Genomic DNA, 20,592 nt, shown 5'->3' with positions numbered 1-20,592 from the left:
GTGGAACATTGGAGCAGCTGCAAATGTGGGCAGTTTAGAGGGAACGTTGGCTTTCGATCCAAGCAGTGCAAGAGGAATGGTCACAGCATCTTTGTGTTTCCAAATAGCACAATGCCTTCTGTTCTTTTGCCAATTACCTTAAATCAGTGTTCTTTGGCCTCAACCATTCCAGCAAACTGCCTCTCAACCTTCTCATTACCAAAGAGAACAGCTTTAGTCAATCTATCCACATAACTGATATAAAAATCTGTCCTGTGCTTGTAAATCTTATCTGCAATCTCTACAATGCATCACATGCTTCCATAAATTTGGTGCTTAGGATTCGACAAAATCTGGGGTCAATATATTGTTATTCAGTGTTCCTCAAAATATTCTGGAGGGCTGCGTTTTGATTTTCAGAGTTTTTTTTTCATTTCAATTAACATATATTTGTTGATAAAGATACCTAGTTACAACACCTCATATGCTTGTTTCGACACATGGGCTATTTAAACTTGGACAAACATAGAGTATGAATAAAACAAGATCCTCAATAAGTGATCTTTCTATTAAACTTAAAGCAACAACACACATGGAAAGCATTAATTTCTAAGCCACTACTATATGGAAATTGGTACAAGACAAAACAGATAAGTCATTAACACCTTTTTCCTCAAAGTAACTGATGTCAACTTTGATATAGAAAAAGTCGCCACCTAAACGCAACTTCCACAGGTTAGTGAGGCCAGAGCTAATGGGTTTCCATCACATATGCAGAGGGGTGGAACATTTTAACCAGCCAGTTATGACCCTCCTTACTGCATCTCACAGTTAAATGCATTAATTAACACAGTGTTCACCGCAGTGAGGTTCACAACATGTTTTCCAAGTATGGTAGCTCCTGACCCTACATATATTTAGGACAGAGATTCCATATTAATTTACAAAAAATTCATTCCCTCAGTAATTTCAAGTAATTAAAAGCAACTGCAAGAAATGCAAAACTTGCACCCACACCTCCCCCCTTACTTCCCCCCAAGGGATTCTTCCATATCCGCCACAAATTCACCTGCACCTCCACACACATCATTTACTGCATCTGCTGCACCCGATGTGGCCTCCTCTATATTGGGGAGACAGGCAGCTTACTTGCGGAACATTTCAGAGAACACCTCTGGGACACCCGGACCAACCAACCCAACCACCCCGTGGCTCAACATTTCAACTCCCCCTCCCACTCCACCAAGGACATGCAGGTCCTTGGACTCTTCCATCGCCAGACCATAGCAACACGACGGCTGGAGGAAGAGCGCCTCATCTTCCGCCTAGGAACCCTCCAACCACAAGGGATGAACTCAGATTTCTCCAGTTTCCTCATTTCCCCTCCCCCCACCTTGTCTCAATCCCAACCCTCGAACTCAGCACCACCTTCCTAACCTGCAATCTTCTTCCTGACCTCTCCGCCCCCACCCCCACTCCGGCCTATCACCCTCACCTTAACCTCCTTCCAACATCCCTCCCCCAAGTCCCTCCTCCCTACCTTTTATCTTAGCCTGCTTGGCACACTGTCCTCATTCCTGAAGAAGGGCTCATGCCCGAAACGTTGATTCTCCTGCTCCTTGGATGCTGCCTGACCTGCTGCGCTTTTCCAGCAACACATTTTTCAGCTCTGATCTCCAGCATCTGCAGTCCTCACTTTCTCCTTAATGATCCCCAGGACTCATCTGAAGACAGAATCCCAGTAACTCCCTCATGACCAGCGCTTAGTTTTCTTGTTGAATGCTGCTTCTTCCCCACATTTGTTGTGTGACAGGTTTGCCAATGAATCCTGTGTAGTGACCCCTGGAGGAGAACCTGCCTAGGACTGAAGGAGTAGCCCCTCACCATGTCATCCCTTTCTATTTGGGTCGGGCTGACCTTTCTGAGGTTGGTCCACTTCCTGTCGACGGATTGGATTTTCCTGAGCAATTGGGAACTTTCAGTGCCTGAATTGCCCGCTGGCCCCATGCACATGGTACTCCAGTGGTGGCCGAATCAGTGAGAGACCAACCAGCATGGATGCTCTCCTTTGAAAACAAACAGTCAGGGGATTTTTACCATTCATCCAAGGGAGCAAACAGGGACTCGGTTTGTTGTCTCACCTGAAAGACAGCATTTCTTACACTGCAACCTTGGAGCATCCACTTGGATTTAGTGCTCAAGTCTGTGTAGTGTGTCTTCAATCCACAACCTGCTGACACAGAGTGCTACCATTGATCCATGGCCGACATCGCAAATAAGACTTGTAATTCTAACATATCAGCCTTCCTCTATTGCTTCCACATTTTGGATAACGTATCAGCAACATCATGGAAAAACCAGCAAATCTGAATGTGTAAATATGATGAATGATGACTCCACTGAAAGTGTTAAATATTAGCCCAGATTATTGTAGCTGTTCAATTTTAAATACTGCTGATGGTGATTGCTTTGAAATAAATTGGTTCATACTAAAAATTAGGTGATATTTTATACTAAAATCGGAAAGGTATTTTTGGAGAGTTTCAAATGGATGCTACTGTCATGACTAGTGGCCAAAGCCTCAAAGTACTGCAGACATTTTGAGAATTTAATTCCAATGCTTTTAAAAGGGGATTCCCAAACAGTCACAAGAACTGCAGGTGTAAATTCAGAAGTTAACTTGCAAAAAGGTTCTACGTGGGGCTGATGGGACATAACACCTAAATGGGTCAAAGAAATTTCAAACAGGTGAAACCAAGATCTCTTGCAACAAACAGAAAATTAGGAACTGACAACTCTTAGTCACATTAAGCCACCCCCCTTTATTTCCCAAACTGCTGATATGTTGTGTAATTTTTTCTTTTGAAGAATAGACAAGGATCAGCATTAAAAAGACAGTTTCAATTACTGTACACTTGTGGGACTGAACACTTTTGTGTGCACCAGCTTGGGTTTGAGCAATAGCATGCAGTGTTGGTCACAGTCAAAGAACCATCTCCTAGATAACCCTGCCTTGCAGGTCAAGGTTTTCTCTCACTCGAAGTGCTGCAAACCAGTTAGAAACAGGAATCAGGAAAGGAAATCTTGCAAAGGAAACTGCATGTTCAGCTGCCAATGTTGATGTAACGCAATAGAGCAGCAATGTTTTCTTATCTGCTTTCCAGGAAGAATTCAGAGATTGATTCATAGACTCAGAGAGATGCACAGGATGGAAACAGACCCTTCGGTCTAAGCCGTCCATGCCGACTAGATATCCCAACCTAATTGTCAGCATCCGGCCCCACATCCCTCCAAACCATTCCTATTTATATACCCATCCAGATGCCTTTTAAACGTTGCAACTGTACTAGCCTCCACTACTTCATCTGGGAGCTCATTCCATACATGTACCACTCTCTGCATGATAACATCCCTTTTATATCTTTTCCCTCTCACTCTAAACTGATGCCCTCTAGTTCTGGACTCCCCCACGCCAATTTAAACACTTTGCATATTTATCCTATCCATGTCCATCATGATTTTATAAACCTGTATAAGGTCATCTCTCAGCCTCCGACGGTCCATGGAAAACAGCTCCAGCCTATTCAACCTCTCCCGATAGCTCAGAACCTTCAAACTTGGCAACATCCTTGTAAACCTTTTCTGAACCTTTCAAGTTTCATAACAGAATTGCACGCAATATTCCAAAAGTGGCCTAACCAATGTCCTGTACAGCTGCAACATGACCTCCCAATTCATGTACTCAATACTCTGACCAATAAAGGAAAGCATACCAAATGCCTTCTCCACTATCTTAACTACCTGCGACTCCACTTTCAAGGAGCTATGAACCTGCATTTAAAGGTCTCTTTGTTCAGCAACACTCCCTAGGACCTTACCATTAAGTGTATAAGTCCTGCTAAGATTTGCTTTCCCAAAATGCAGCACCTCACATTTATCTGAATTAAACTCCATCTGCCATTCCTCGACCCACTGGCCTATTGGATCAAGATCCGATTGCAATCTGAAGTAACCCTCTTCACTGTCCACGACACCTCCAATATAGTATTTTTTTAATATTTAATGTTTTAAGTTCATTGCTTACTTCCAATTTGTGTGCACATGTGTTATCTGAATATTTCTTCTCTCATGTGGTCATTAGTAAACTCAATCATTTTATTAATTCCAAGAAAGCCTAATTCAATTGGCTCTCTTTAAAACATAAGTTAATTTGTGTTTGGAAGAAAGTTTATCCATGAGCAATGGGATCTTTTATTTTAATTAACCTTGCTGCAAGCAGCCACAAGGTGAATAAAAAAGGGGAGCTGATTCATCTCTCCCCATGTGGTAGCCTATCAATTTGGGAAATCCTGTCTGGCACTGTAACAAATTAGGCTGCATCACCTGCAATCTGGTAATAACAGCATCTAACAGAAAACCCAATCTGTTGGTTCGGACTGAATTAGGATCAGAGAAGTTTCTCTTTTAAGGATGGGAGACACTGGTTTGATGCAGAAAGGCTCTTGAATGGAAGAAAATACTTGCCTTTATTAGTCAGTGTATTATGTATAGAAGTTGGAAGGTCATGTTGCGGCTGTATAGGATATTAGTTAGGCCATTTTTGGAATACTGTGTTCAATTCTGGTCTCCCTGCCATAGGAACAATGTTGCGAAACTTGAAAGGGTTCAGAAAAGATTTACAGAGATATTGGAGAGTTTGAGCTCTAGGAAAGGGCTGAATGGGCTGGGTCTATTTTCCAGGTGAAAGTGAGGACTGCAGGTGCTGGAGATTAGAGTCAAGAGAGTGGTGCTGTTAAAGCACAGCAGGTCAGGCAGCATCCAAGCAGCAGGAAAATCGACGCTTTGGGCAAAGATCCTGAAGAAGGACTTTTGCCCGAAACGCCGATTTTCCTGCTCCTCGGATGCTGCCTGACCTGCTGTGCTTTTCCAGATCCACACTCTTGGGTCTATTTTCCCTGGAGCGTCGGAGGCTTAAAGGTGACCTTATAGAGGTTTAGAAAATCATGAGGGACATGGATAGGGTGACTGGTCAAGACCTTTTCCCTGGGGTGGGGGAGTCCAAACCTAGACGACATAGGTTACAGCTGAGATGGGAAAGACTTAAAAGGGACTTAAGGGGCAACATTTTCCCACAGAGGTGATGTGTGTATGGAATGAGCTGCTAAAGGAAATGGTGGAGGCTGGTACAATTACAATATTTAAAAGGCATCTGGATGGGTATAAGAATAGGAAGGATTTGGTGGGATATGTGCCAAATGTAGGCAAATGGGAGTAGATTAGGTTAGGATATCTGATCGGCATGGATAAGAATTGTGAACATCAATGACTCAATTTGTTCTCTGAAAGGAAAACAGTATACATCTTAACGGCTTCATCAACTGTACATGTACCAAAGATTTTTTTCTATGAATGAAGTACATTTTTGAAATTTAAAAAAATCTGGTAGGCATGCATGAGTTGGACCAAAGGGTCTGTTTCCATCTGTACAGCTCTATGACTCTCTGACTCTATAACTCAGTTTGCTATAGTAAATTTTTTAAAAATTAAGATGCTTTGGGCCCATCCCAGGGAATTGCACATCTCACTATGATGGGGATTTCACAACCTATGTAATTAAAGGAATCACTGTTTGCTTGAAATAAGTTTGGGAACCTGGGATAATAAGTGGTTGACAGTGGCTTACAAGGCAATAATTCAGTTGATTGAATCCATTGTCATTAACTACAAGATCAATCTTTGGCAGTTTCGGAACATCAGGAGAATTATTCAAGTGAACCCATGATTCATGCTTTTTCTAAAGGATATAAATTAGATGCTCACTTTATCACTTTACCTAATTGGTGACACTGGGGGTTAAATGTTGTTGCCTTATTTTTAAAGCGGGATGCAGATTTATTTCCTGGTCTGTAACATGCACACTGTGAGTTCAGTGAGAAACTCACTCTCAGTTCATGAGAAACCCCAATGATTGCCATACAATGAAGGACAACAGACAGGGTGAGGAAGCAGGAGGGCAAATCAGCACAAGGGCAACACCCTTTAATGTCACTGCAGTGGCAGGATGGCTGGGGTGAATGGCATGAAATAGGGTGGTCCAACACCAATGCAAGGTGAGACTGCAGGAACCAGCAACTAGCACAGTCGGGGACAGTGGTGTCAGTGACCTACCATTGTCATGTTTGCAAAATCCTCGAGCTTGCCACTGCCCACTGAATATTCAGCTGTAGATTATACTGCTCCCACCACCTAATGTGCACTTGCCTCCTGTGAGTTCACAAGTTAACACACATTGGTTTGCTCCCCTGCCCTACTGGCTAACTTCCACTGTCTTGGGACAATGGCTGGGAACTAACGAATTAATAAATCCATTGCGCTAGGCGAAAGTGAAGACTGCAGATGATGGAGATTAAAGCCAAGAGTGTGATGCTGGAAAAACATAGCAGATCAGTCAGTATCCGAGGAGCAGGAAATTTGACGTTTCGGGCAAAAGCCCTTCATTAGGAATGAGGCACGGGCGTGGAGAGATAAACGGGAGAGGGATGGGGCTGGGGAGAAGGTAGCTGAGAGTGCAACAGATGGATGGAGGTGGGGGGGGGGGGGGGGGGAGAGGTAATAGGTTGGAGGGGATGGTGGTGCAGATAGGTGGGAATGCAAATGGACAGATGGGACAGGTCATGAGGATGGTGCTGAGCTGTAAGGTTGGAACTGAGGTAAGGTGTGGGGAGGGGAAATGAGGAAACCGGTGAAGTTCACATTGATGCCAAGGGGTTGGAGGGTCCCAAGATGGAAGATGAGGCATTCTTCCTCCAGGCGTCAGGTGGTAAAGGAGTGGCAATGGAGGAGACCCAGGGCCAGCATGTTCTCGGGAGAGTGGGAGGGGAAGTTGAAGTGTTCAGGTGTGGATGGTTGGTGCGGGTGTCCCGGAGATGTTCTCTGAAGCGCTCTGCGAGTATGCATCCTATTTCCCCATTGTAGAGGAGACTGCATCTGGAGCAACGGATACAGTAAATGGCATGTGTGGAAGTACAGATAAAATGTTGATGGACGTGGAAGGATCCTTTGGGGCCTTGGACAGAGGTGAGGGAGGAGGTATGGGCGCAGGTTTTGCAATTCCTGTGGTGGCAGGGGAAGCTGTGAGGAGGGGAGGGTGGGTTGTTGGGGGGGGGGGGGGGGGGGGGCGGGCACCTGATGAGGTAGTCGCAGAGGGAATGGTCTTTACAGGAAGTGGATAAGGGTTGGGAGGGAAATATATCCCTAGTGGTGGGGTCTGTTTGTAGGTGGCGGAAATGTCAGAGGATGATGCGATTTATGCGGATGTTGGTGGGGTGAAAGGTGAGGACCGGGGGTTCTGTCCTTGTTGTGGTTGGAGTGGTGGGGTTCGAGGGCGGAGGTGCAGGATGTGGATGAAATACGCTGGAGGGCATTATCAAATACGTGGGAGGGGAAACTGCAATGTTTAAAGGAGGAGGCCATCTGGTGTGTTCTGTGGTGAAACTAGTCCTTCTGGGAGCAGATGTGGTGGAGGCAGAGGAATTGAGAATAAGGGATAGCATTTTTGCAGGAGGCAGGGTGGGATGAGATGTAATCCAGGTAGCTGTGGGAATCAGTGGGTTTGTAGAAGATGTCAGTGTTGAGTCGGTCCCCTTTGATGGAGATGAAGAGGTCCAAAAAGGGGAGGGAGGAGTCTGAAATGGTCCAGGTGAACTGAAGGTTGGGGTGGAATGTGTTGGTGAAGTTGATGAACCCTGTTCAACCTCCTTGCGGGAACACGAGGTGGCACCGATGCAGTCATCAATGTAGCAGAGGAAAAGGTGGGGAGTGGTGTCGGCATAACTCCGGAAGATGGACTGTTCTATGTAGCCGACAAAGAGACAGGTTTAGCTGGGGCCCATGGCTACCTATTTTATCTGGAGGAAGTGGGAGATTCAAAGGAGAAATTATTGAGGGTGAGGACAAGTTCAGCCAAATGAATGAGAATGCAGTGGAAAGGTACTGGTGGGGACATCGGGAGAGGAAGAAATGGAGGGCTTGGAGGCCCTCGTCACGGCGGATGGAGGTGTAGAGGGACTGGATGTTTGTGGTGAAAATGAGGCATTGGGGGCCATGGAAACAGAAGTCCTGAAGGAGATGGAGGGCGTGGGTGGTGTCCCAAATGTATGTGAGGAGTTCCTGGACCGGGGTGGGGGGAGGATAGGTCAGCATCAAGGTATGTGGAGATGAGTTTGGTGGGGCAGGAGCAGGCCGGAATGATGGGTTGGCCGGGATAGGCTTGTGGATCTTGGGTAGGAGGTGGAACCCGATGTTGCAGGGTTCCCGAACTAAGGTTGGAAGCTGTGGATAGAAGATCCCCTGAGGTGATGAGGTTGTGTATGGTTTGGGAGACGATAGTTTGGTGATGAGAGGGGGCAGTAGGAGGAGGTGTCTTCAAGTTGGTGGCTGGCTTCAGTGTTGTAGAGGTCAGTGCACCCCAACTATCACTGCATCCCCCCACCTCCCCCCTTGTCAGCTGGTTGGGGTTAGAGCAGAGGGAGTGGAGGGCTGCACATTATGAGGGTGAAAATTTGGAGTGGGTGAGGTGGGTGGACAGGTTGAGGCGGTCAATGTCTTGGCGGAAATTGGAAATAACGAGGTTGAGGGCAGGTGGCAGACTGGCACGGAGTGTCCAGTGGATGGGGCGTGTTGGATACAGGCAAAGGGGTCCTGGAAGGTGGGCTGAAGTCTTGATTGAAAAAGCATGCTTGGAGGCGGAGGCTACATTGATGACTGCATCGGCACCATCTTGTGCTCCCATGAGAAGGTTGAACACTTCATCAACTTCACCAAGACATTCCACCATGACCTTAAATTCACCTAGACCATCTCTGACACCTCTCTCCCCTTCCTGGACCTCTCCATCTCCCTTAGCAGTGACTGAATCAACTCTGATATTTTCTACAAACCCACCAACTCCCACAGCTAGCTGAATTACACCCCCTCCCACCCTGTCTCCTGTATAAATGTTATCCCTTATTCCCAATTACTCCGTCTCCATCATATCTGCTCCCAGGAGGACGAGTTCCACCATAGAACACACCAGATGACCTCCTTCTTTAAACATCACAATTTCCCTCCCACGTGGTTGATAATGCCCTCCAGCATATCTCATCCACTTCCCGCAAATCCGCCCTCAAACCCCACCACTCCAACTGCAACAAGGACGGAACGCCCCTCCAGTCCACACTTTCTACTCCACCAATCTCCATATACAACACATCATCCTCCGCCATTTCTGCCACCTACAAATGGACTTCACCACCAGAGATATATTTCCCTCCCCACCCCTATCCACTTTCCATAAAGACCGTTCCCTCTGCGACTACCTTGTCAGGCCCATGACTTCACCAACACATTCCACCCTGACCTTAAATTTACCTGGACTATCTCTGACACCTCACTCCCCTTCCTGGACCTCTCCATCTCCATTTGTGACGACCGACTTGACACTGACATTTTTTACAAACCCACTGACTCCCACAGCTACCTGGATTACACCTCGTCCCACCCTATCTCTTGCAAAAATGCCATCCCGTATTCCCAATTTCTCCGCCTCCACCGTATCTGCTCCCAGGAGGACCAGTTCCACCATAGGACACACCAGATGGCCTCCCTCTTTAGAGACCGCAATTTCCCTTCCCACGTGGTTAAAGATGCCCTCCAACGCATCTCGTCCACATCCCGCACCTCCGCCCTCAGACCCCACCCCTCCAACCGTAACAAGGACAGAACGCCCCTGGTGCTCACCTTCCACCCTACAAACCTTCGCATCAACCAAATCATCCACCGACATTTCCGCCACCTCCAAAAAGACCCCACCACCAGGGATATATTTCCCTCCCCACCCCTTTCCGCCTTCCGCAAAGACCGTTCCCTCCGTGACTACCTGGTCAGGTCCACACCCCCCTACGACCCACCCTCCCATTCTGGCACTTTCCCCTGCCACCGCAGGAACTGTAAAACCTGTGCCCATACCTCCTCCCTCACCTCTATCCAAGGCCCTAAAGGAGCCTACCACATCCATCAAAGTTTCACCTGCACATCCACCAATATCATTTATTATATCCGTTGCTCCTGATGCGGTCTCCTCTACATTGGGGAGACTGGGCGCCTCCTAGCAGAGCGCTTTAGGGAACATCTCCGAGACACCCGCACCAATCAACCACACCGCCCCGTGGCCCAACATTTCAACTCCCCCTCCCACTCTGCCGAGGACATGGAGGTCCTGGGCCTCCTTCACTGCCGCTCCCTCACCACCAGATGCCTGGAGGAAGAACGCCTCATCTTCTGCCTCGGAACACTTCAACCCCAGGGCATCAATGTGGACTTCAACAGCTTCCTCATTTCCCCTTCCCCCACCTCATCCTAGTTTCAAGCTTCCAGCTCAGTTCTGTCTCCTTGACTTGTCCGACCTGCCTATCTTCTTTCCCACCTATCCACTCCACCCTCTCCTCCTTGACCTATCACCTTCATCTCCTCCCCCACTCACCCATTGTACTCTATGCTACTCTCTCCCCACCCCCACCCTCCTCTAGCTTATCCCTCCATGCTTCAGGCCACTGCCTTTATTCCTGATGAAGGGCTTTTGCCCGAAACGTTGATTTCGCTGCTCGTTGGATGTTGCCTGAACTGCTGTGCTCTTCCAGCACCACTAATCCAGTATTTGCTTTTCAGCATCTGCAGTCATTGTTTTTACCTTGTTGATTTTAACCCTACTGCGAATCCTCTTGCAAGGATGCCTGCCTTGAAGAAGTTTTCCTCCTCTCTCTACAAGAATCTCAGGGAGTCCCTCTCCCACTGCAACGTCCAGGTCATTTCCTCTGCTCTGAAGCTCTTCAACCATGTTGTGAAACAAACTCGGTACCACAGCCACATTTGCTTCCTCAGTGCATGCCTCCATAACCAACTCATCCCACACGGACTCCAGACCACCTTTAAACCAGCAGAGTTCGGACCCGAACAGGACAAACACTACAGACTACAGATTCAAAAACACCAGCAACAGTTCTCCTTCAGGATCCTCCGCTCCACGCTTGCAGCAATGCGCCGTCACCTAACCTCGCTACAATCAGCCCTGCCTCAGCTGAGGGCCACACTCTCTCAGAATTGCAAAGGACCCACTCTGTACGAAATCCTCAGGAGAATTCATACTCTCAACAAACAGTATTTCAATTCCATCTTAAACATCAAAAACTGTAAGTACAACAAACTTTTATCCACCCACCTCCATAACCAGCGCTCCTCAAACATTCCAGAAGATTCCCCTGGCCTCGGAAACGCCATTAGCCATGCGGCTGACGCAGCTACCACCCCCACACTGAGTGGATGATGTCACTTCCGCCCACATCATGGCCACTCCCACAGCCACTTCCGGCCCTCACATCATCGCTGATGCCACATGCTCAGTAACTTCCACCACCCCTACTGCCATGATCACCACCACTTCCACCCCCACCAGCGCCACTCACCTGCATTCTGCTGACACGCCCCCCACAGACCCCACTGTCACTATCCCCACCCCCCAGAACCCCGAGGGCAACATCACCCCAGCTCATGCCTCCACCCCCATTCCCCCCACCATCACACCCACTCCAGGTACTGGCTCCGACCCACGTCCCAGCTCCACACCCACACCAGATCCCAGCTCCCGGCCCTGCCGAGTTTTCACCATCCCCTCCAGACCTCCCACTCACTGAGGACGAACGATCAGTCCTCAGCAAAGGACTCACCTTCATCCCCCTCCGTCCACGCATCAATGAATTTAATACACGATGTGACATCGAACAATTCTTCCGTCGCCTCCGCCTCCGAGCTTACTTTCACAATCAGGATTCCCGCCCACCTTCCGAGGACCCCTTCGCCCACCTCCAACACACTGCATCCACCTGGACACCCCGCGCTGGCCTATTACCTGCCCTCGACCTCTTCATTTCCAACTGCCGCCGGGACATTAACTGCCTCAACCTGTCGTCCACCCTCCCCCACTCCAACCTCTCACCCTCACAACGAGCAGCCCTCCAATCCCTCTGCTCCAATCCCAACTTCACCATCAAGCCAGCGGATAAAGGGGGCGCAGTGGTAGTCTGGCGCACTGACCTCTACACCGCTGAAGCCAAACGCCAACTCGAGGACACCTCTTCCTACTGCTCCCTCGACCATGACCCCACCCCCCCATCACCAAACCATCATCTCCCAGACCATACAGAACCTCATCACCTCAGGAGATCTCCCACCCACAGCTTCCAACCTCATAGTCCGGGAACCCCGCACTGCCCGGTTCTACCTCCTTCCCAAGATCCACAAGCCTGACCACCCTGGCCGACCCATTGTCTCAGCATGCTCCTGCCCCACTGAACTCATCTCTACCTACCTTGACACTGTCCTATCCCCGCTAGTCCAGGAACTCCCCACATACGTTCGAGACACCACCCACGCCCTCCACCTCCTCCAAGACTTCCGTTTCCCTGGCCCCCAACGCCTTATCTTCACCATGGATATCCAATCCCTGTACACCTCCATTCGCCATGACCAGGGCCTCCAAGCCCTCCGTTTTTTCCTCTCCAGACGTCCCCAACAGTACCCTTCCACTGACACTCTCATTCGTTTGGCCGAACTGGTCCTCACCCGTAACAATTTCTCCTTTGAATCCTCCTACTTCCTCCAGACCAAAGGCGTAGCCATGGGCACACGTATGGGCCCCAGCTATGCCTGTCTCTTTGTTGGCTATGTAGAACAGTTGATCTTCTGTAATTACACCGGCACCACTCCCCACCTCTTCCTCCGCTACATTGATGACTGCATTGGCGCCACCTCGTGCTCCCGCGAGGAGGTTGAGCAATTCATCAACTTCACCAACACATTCCACCCTGACCTTAAATTTACCTGGACTATCTCTGACACCTCGCTCCCCTTCCTGGACCTCTCCATCTCCATTTGTGACGACCGACTTGACACTGACATTTTTTACAAACCCACTGACTCCCACAGCTACCTGGATTACACCTCGTCCCACCCTATCTCTTGCAAAAATGCCATCCCGTATTCCCAATTTCTCCGCCTCCACCGTATCTGCTCCCAGGAGGACCAGTTCCACCATAGGACACACCAGATGGCCTCCTTCTTTAGAGATCGCAATTTCCCTTCCCACGTGGTTAAAGATGCCCTCCAACGCATCTCGTCCACATCCCGCACCTCCGCCCTCAGACCCCACCCCTCCAACCGTAACAAGGACAGAACGCCCCTGGTGCTCACCTTCCACCCTACAAACCTTCGCATCAACCAAATCATCCACCGACATTTCCGCCACCTCCAAAAAGACCCCACCACCAGGGATATATTTCCCTCCCCACCCCTTTCCATCTTCCGCAAAGACCGTTCCCTCCGTGACTACCTGGTCAGGTCCACACCCCCCTACGACCCACCCTCCCATTCTGGCACTTTCCCCTGCCACCGCAGGAACTGTAAAACCTGTGCCCACACCTCCTCCCTCACCTCTATCTAAGGCCCTAAAGGAGCCTTCCACATCCATCAAAGTTTCACCTGCACATCCACCAATATCATTTATTGTATCCGTTGCTCCCGATGCGGTCTCCTCTACATTGGGGAGACTGGGCGCCTCCTAGCAAAGCGCTTTAGGGAACATCTCCGAGACACCCGCACCAATCAACCACACCGCCCCGTGGCCCAACATTTCAACTCCCCCTCCCACTCTGCCGAGGACATGGAGGTCCTGGGCCTCCTTCACCGCTGCTCCCTCACCACCAGACGCCTGGAGGAAGAACGCCTCATCTTCCGCCTCAGAACACTTCAACCCCAGGGCATCAATGTGGACTTCAACAGCTTCCTCATTTCCCCTTCCCCCACCTCATCCTAGTTTCAAGCTTCCAGCTCAGTTCTGTCTCCTTGGCTTGTCCGACCTGCCTATCTTCTTTACCACCTATCCACTCCACCCTCTCCTCCTTGACCTATCACCTTCATCTCCTCCCCCACTCACCCATTGTACTCTATGCTACTCTCTCCCCACCCCCACCCTCCTCTAGCTTATCTCTCCATGCTTCAGGCTCACTGCCTTTATTCCTGATGAAGGGCTTTTGCCCGAAACGTTGATTTCGCTGCTCGTTGGATGCTGCCTGAACTGCTGTGCTCTTCCAGCACCACTAATCCAGTATTTGATTTTCAGCATCTGCAGTCATTGTTTTTACCATGCCCCCTATCAATCCACCCTCCCCTCTCGGCACCTTCCCCTGCCACTGCAGCAATTGCAAAACCTTCGCCCACACCTCCTTCCTCACCTCCGTCCAAGGCCCCAAAGGAGCCTTCCACATCCAAAGTTTCACCTGCACTTGCACACGTGTCATTTACTGTATCCATTGCATAGGTCTCCTCTACATTGGGGAGACAGGACACCCACTCGCAGAGCGCTTTAGAGAACATCTCCGGGTCACCCGCACCAATCAACCCTACCGCCCCATGGCCGAACACTTTTTTTTTAGATTAGTTTAGATTAGATTACTTACAGTGTGGAAATAGGCCCTTCGGCCCAACAAGTCCACACCGACCCGCTGAAGTGCAATCCACCCAGACCAATTCCTTGACCTAACACTACGGGCAAGTTAGCATGGCCAATTCACCTGAACTGCACATTTTTTGGACTGTGGGAGGGAACCGGAGCACCCAGAGGAAATCCACACAGACACAGGGAGAATGTGCAAACTCCACACAGTCAGTCCCCTGAGGTGGGAATTGAACCCAGGTCTCTGGCGCTGTAAGGCAGTAGTGCTAACCACTGTGCCGCCCATGGTGAACTCAATGGTGAACTTGAACTCCCCCTTCCACTCTACCGAGGACAGTCAGGTCCTGGGCCTCCTCCATTGCCACTTCCTTACCACCCGACGCATGGAGGAAGAATGCCCCATCTTCTGCCTCGGGACCCTCCAACCCCATGGCATCAATGTGGATTTCACCAGTTACTTAAATTCCCCTCCCCCACCTTACCCCAGTTTCAACCTTCCAGCTCAGCACTGTCCTCATGACCTGTCCCATCTATCCATCTTCCTTCCCACCTAGCCACTCCACCCTCCCCTCTGACCTATCACCTTTACCCTCACCTCCATCCACCTATTGCACTCTCAGCTACCTTCCACCCAGCCCCTTCCCATTTATCTCTCCACGCCCGAGGCTCCCAGCCTCATTCCTGATGAAAGGCTTTTCCTGCTCCTTGGATGCTGCCTATGCTTTTCTAGCACCACACTCTTAAATCCAATCCATGATAAACTTAAAAGCATAATAGTACTCTCTGGTTGCCATTTGTGTATGTAGTCTTATGTGCAATCGATTTTAGATTAAACCAAATTGTTGAGTGTTGACTTTTTTCTAATCAACCTGTTCAGAGATTTTATTACACGCCCTGGAGTAGGTGAGGCTTGAAGTCAGGCCTCCTGGCTCAGAGGCAGGGGCACTACGACTGCACCATAACAGCCCAAGTTACTAGGTGCTGATTTTCCATGTGACACATTGTCTTTTTTCTGTCTTGCAAAAATATTACAGCAACAACTAACATTGGTTTCAAATAAACATCAGAGATCAAAACCGTTTGAAAATATACTGATAATTTATAGATCTTATTAAAATATGCAACTGTGAACAGGATTTGACCATTTGGCACATTCAAAAATATTCTACCATTTCATTAGATCTTTGTCTCAGTTTCACTAATACACCTTTGATCATACCTCTTTATACCACCATGCAACAATAACATCCTTATCTCAATAGAAAACTTAAACTGATGGAGCTTTCAGAAAGAACAAAATTTCACTATTCTTTCTGTATTACTTCATGGAGTGCGCTGGTCACTTGGAAGGTGAGAATTAGTTCCCCATCCTTGTTGAATTTGTTAAATTGGGCCACATCAGAAGTAACCACATTGCTGTGGTAAAGGAGCCAGCCCAAGTGAAGAATCAGATGATAGCAGAGATTGTTACCATCATTAAGAGCAGTTTGATAATCCAAATTTATTGATTTAATTTCAATTCCACCCACTGCCATAGTGAGATTTGAACCATGTTCCCATGGAAGTCATCTGGGTCAGTGCCATAACTGCTACACTACCATTTTCCGTCTGGGAAGCACCGCTTTTAAATGACACCATTTCTAATTCAATTCAGTACCTCATCACTCCTCCCACACCCACATCCATCAGCACAATCTTTTTAACTTATTTCTTTTTGTTCATCTAGCTGTGCCTTAAACCTATTGGTACTATTTGTCTCAACCATATTTTGAGTTGTAATTTTGCATTCTGAGCAAATAAGCTTCTCTTGAATTCTCTATTCAATTTACCTATGAGTACTTTATATTTATGTTTGGACTTAACTGCACACAAGTGGAAACATCTCTACTTTAACTGTACCTAATAATCCTAAAGACCTCCATTATATCAATCCACCAACATGTTTTGTGCATCTATAGATGGCAATCCGACACCATCATTTGTGGCAAAGCTGGAGCATTACTGATGCGGGTGTCATTTTACCCACCAGAATTTCCAGGTTAGAAGAAAAGAAAAATCAGCAAGGGTTTCAATCTTGATGGCCTTTGTGGTTTTGACCAAAGTTTCTCCACTCTCTAATAGCTGTCCATTGCCAGCGTTTCTAAATGGATTCACAGGCAATCGCTTTCAATGGGAGAGTATCTGGAAATATTGACAATAGACAATAGGTGCAGGAGTAGGCTATTCGGCCCTTTGAGCCAGCACCACCATTCATTATGATCATGGCTGATCATCCACAATCAGTATCCTGTTCCTGCCTTATCCCCATTACCCTTGATTGCACCATCCTTAAGAGCACTATCTGTCTCTTGAAGTTTCCAGAGACTTGGCCTCCACTGCCTTCTGGGGCAGAGCATTCCACATATCCATCACTCTCTGGGTGAAGAACTTTCTCCTCAACTCTGTTCTAAATGGCCTACCCTTTATTTTTAAATGCTGTCCTCTGGTTCTGGACTCACCCATCAGTGGAAACATGTTTCCTGCCTCTAGATCCCCTCTCATCCTTCGAAACTCAAGTGTATACAAGTCCAGTTGCTCCAATCTTTCAACATATGATAGTCCCCCCATTCCAAGAATTGACCTTGTGAACTTACGCTGCACTCCATCAATAGCCAGAATGTCTTTCCTCAAATTTGGAGACCAAAACTGCACACAACACTCCAGGTGCGGTCTCACCAGGGCCCTGTACAGCTGCAGAAGGACCTCTTTGCTCCTATACTCAATTCCTCTTGTTATGAAGGCTAGCATGCCATTGGCTTTCTTCACTATCTGCTGTACCTGCATGCTTGCTTTCATTGACATGTACAGGAACATCTCATTGTACTTCCCCTATACCTAGCAGGGGGAGGTGGAAACTATAGGAGCACATGGTGAGTTGGAGCCACCAGATACTATTTTTCTCAAGTTACGAAGAACAGCTTTTAGACTTGAAACATTGACTATGTGTCTCTGACCACAGATGCTGCCAGACCTACTGGCTCTCTCCAGCACTCTGTCTTTATTCCTAATAGATGACAATTTGATTTCTTGCAAGGCAGCCAAAATGTGATTAATGAAGGTTTTAGGTGAAAGTTTGTTGAATCCGTCGTATCAATGGGACCTTTGAAAGAAAATGTCATTTTGGAGCAAATCTCCTAAACCGATACTTCTGACTTAAGTGAGGGCCTTCCAAAATGGCACATTATCTTGAATGCGGTTTCCACAGAGACAAAGTGTTCTGCTAATAAAGGATACATTGTGGATTGAAAATTAGATTCTTGTTGTACTCCAATGGAGCTAGTGTCTGGCTCAGAAAACAGTTTTTTTTATTCATTCATAGGATGAGGGTGACGATGGTTCGGCCAGCTTTCAATGCCCATCTTTTATTGCCCAGAGGGCAGTTAAGAGTCAACCACATTGCTGTGGCTCTGGAGTCACATGTAGGCCAGACCAGGTAAGAATGGCAGTTCCCTTCCGTAAAAGGCATTAGTGAACCAGATGGGGATTTCCCCGAGAATCAACAGTGGAACCATAGTCACCAGTTGATGCGTAATTCCAGATTTTTTTACATTAAATTTAAATTGCTGTGGCAAGAGTTGAACTGGGGTCCCCACGACATTACCTGGGACTGTGGATTAGCAGTCCAGTGATACCAGTAAGCCATGGCCTGATGTGGTCTTTACATCTTTATCCCCAGCTCAGATCAAGAAAAACAATCTCCAAGGCTTTACTGGAGGTGACTGACCCTGAACATGGTGTTTTCTCATCAATTTATTTATTCCGGTTCCAAGAGGCTGAGTATCACTATGGCAACTACCGCATGGTGACCTCAAATAAATCAAAATTATCATAACCTGAACAAGCATGAACGGTTATTAAAATATCCTCACTCTGCTCAAAACAAACTTCTCAATCCTACTGTACCCCATTCCCCAATCCTGCTATTCTGCAAAGTTATGAGAGCAGATTTGAATTTAGACTGGTCACTCGAAATACAACTCAACTAAACTTTCAGGAATATAAATTTCTATTAGGTTGTTTAAGTTCACAAAACGAGTTTTTCCATTGAACAATTGCACAGCACATACAATGAGAATAGTTCATTGATTATGTTACAATGACGTGCTATCCAAATGATTAATTTAAGATATATTTATATCCTGGAGAGTGTGAAAAGAATATTTTGCAAAAAATGAGAGGCTGCTGCAATATGTTGCATTTGCAAAGATCACAAGCTGCTTGGCTGGAGTTATTGAGTCTGAAATACTTGCTGAGATAGGTTACATTACCTGTTTTGTGGTTATAATTGGATTTGAGCACAAGCAGTCTGAGAGATAACTTGGAGCAACAGCCTTTCCCCTCTTTTCTTTACCTGAAACCCTTATCAGCAAACTGTGCGAGTTGAAACCCCACTGGAAAACGTCATCACAGCAAGTGGAGGGTTCCTAAAGACAAAATTGAAATCTACACCATCTCTGTATCCAGAAAACCAAAGTCAGCCAGCCATGCCTGATCCAGCTTGTGTGCAAAGTGACTTCAGGTCCAGAGAAACACTTGGACAATCTGTAATCTTTTATTCCTTGAATTTACCTGTTACTCAGACAAATCACTTCAATATAACACACCACAGAGTATATTTTTCCCTCAGAATTTGAGCTTATTTTAATTTGTTGTGTTATTTTCAAGAAGGATACTAGTTGTATGCACAGTCTGTTCTGATACAATGCAATAGTTGTGTTCCCGTGCAATCCTGCATTATAAGAAAAGCACGCGAAAGCAGCACATTTAAACTAATGGGACCAGAATCACATTATAGTCAATACCGGAAAGGCAAGTTTGCGTTCTACAAATAATGGTCAAATTTTTCAATTGTGTTATGGCCAATGTGTGTTGAAGAAATGCGTGTTAAGCAGAACTCACTGTAACTGCACAGATTAAACAGTCTGTTAATAATCTTTGCATCCTTGATGTTTTAGTAGCAATAAACTAGTTATTTACTTTTTACTTAAGGAGATTGACTGACTAGTTAACTGAGCTATTTGCAGCTTGACACATATATATAATTAACATTAATAACTCCCATTTTAAATTCAGACTTTATTGTGACCAGTGGAGGAGAGGGACAAGGACTGCAATTGGTTCACTCCTTCTGACTTAGCTGTGATAATTACTTTCAGCAGGTGATATAACTCAAAGTGAATGTAATTAGAATAACAATATAACAACTTTTACAGAACATTAAACCAGATGTTTTTATTTGTAGTAAACTATCAAATTTCAATCAAAGCAATGGTACCACTTCATTCTGAATTTTCAGATTACAAGAAAACGACGATAAGGAGGCATGCCAGTCTTGATTGGCATTCTAGTGATCACCTTTGGAAACGTGTGTCTGGATATCTCGAAGAAGAGGATCGAGAATGCCAGGGATAATTTCCACAATTAAGCCACGTAAACTTAAAAAAGTCAAAAGGTCAGGGTACCAATGGGCTTTTCTCACTCATGTGGCTGTACCGTCAACACAGGAAGAGGGTATCAAAGGGAAGTAGGAACACAGGTTTGTGTCTGATGTCACAGCAAAAAGTTCATTTTGAAGAATATAACCTTTTACAACAAGCTGGCAATTCAGAGTGTGAAAGTCAAATCTTTATCTTACCACTGTGCTACACATTTTATTTGGTCCTGAGGCTAAATTAATTGCTGCAATATAGACTAAATCATTTTTGCACAATGTTTTCAAAGGTAGATTAATTTACTATTCTTACCTGTGACTTCTTTGTTCCTGGATGTACATGCTCTGCTGAATACTATTAATAAAAGGTTATTGTAACCCTTTGTGATGTGTGTACATACAGCATTACATCATCATCTGACCAAAGGACGTAAGCATATTTTCATTCTTCAGCATGTTAACAGGTTATTATGTGCATAATAATTATCATAATAATGTCTAAATGTGACAGAAGAGCAACACAACTTAGGGGCACACATATACAGATCATTAACAATATCTTAACAAGGCCATGATATGTGCAAACTACCACTTGAGT

General features: G+C 46.6%; 1 protein-coding gene across 2 annotated transcripts in view; it reads right to left on the bottom strand.

Moving 5' to 3' along the window:
• LOC140479765 (potassium channel subfamily T member 2) overlaps positions 1 to 20,592 on the bottom strand; it is a 723,557-nt gene that overhangs the window by 92,223 nt on the left and 610,742 nt on the right. The gene's annotated exons all lie outside the window — the stretch shown is intronic.

Source organism: Chiloscyllium punctatum, chromosome 7 (assembly GCF_047496795.1).
Source record: "Chiloscyllium punctatum isolate Juve2018m chromosome 7, sChiPun1.3, whole genome shotgun sequence".
NCBI lineage: Eukaryota > Metazoa > Chordata > Chondrichthyes > Orectolobiformes > Hemiscylliidae > Chiloscyllium > Chiloscyllium punctatum.
The sequence above is the reverse complement of the archived record's forward strand: the minus strand, read 5'-3'. Positions and strand labels throughout refer to the sequence as shown.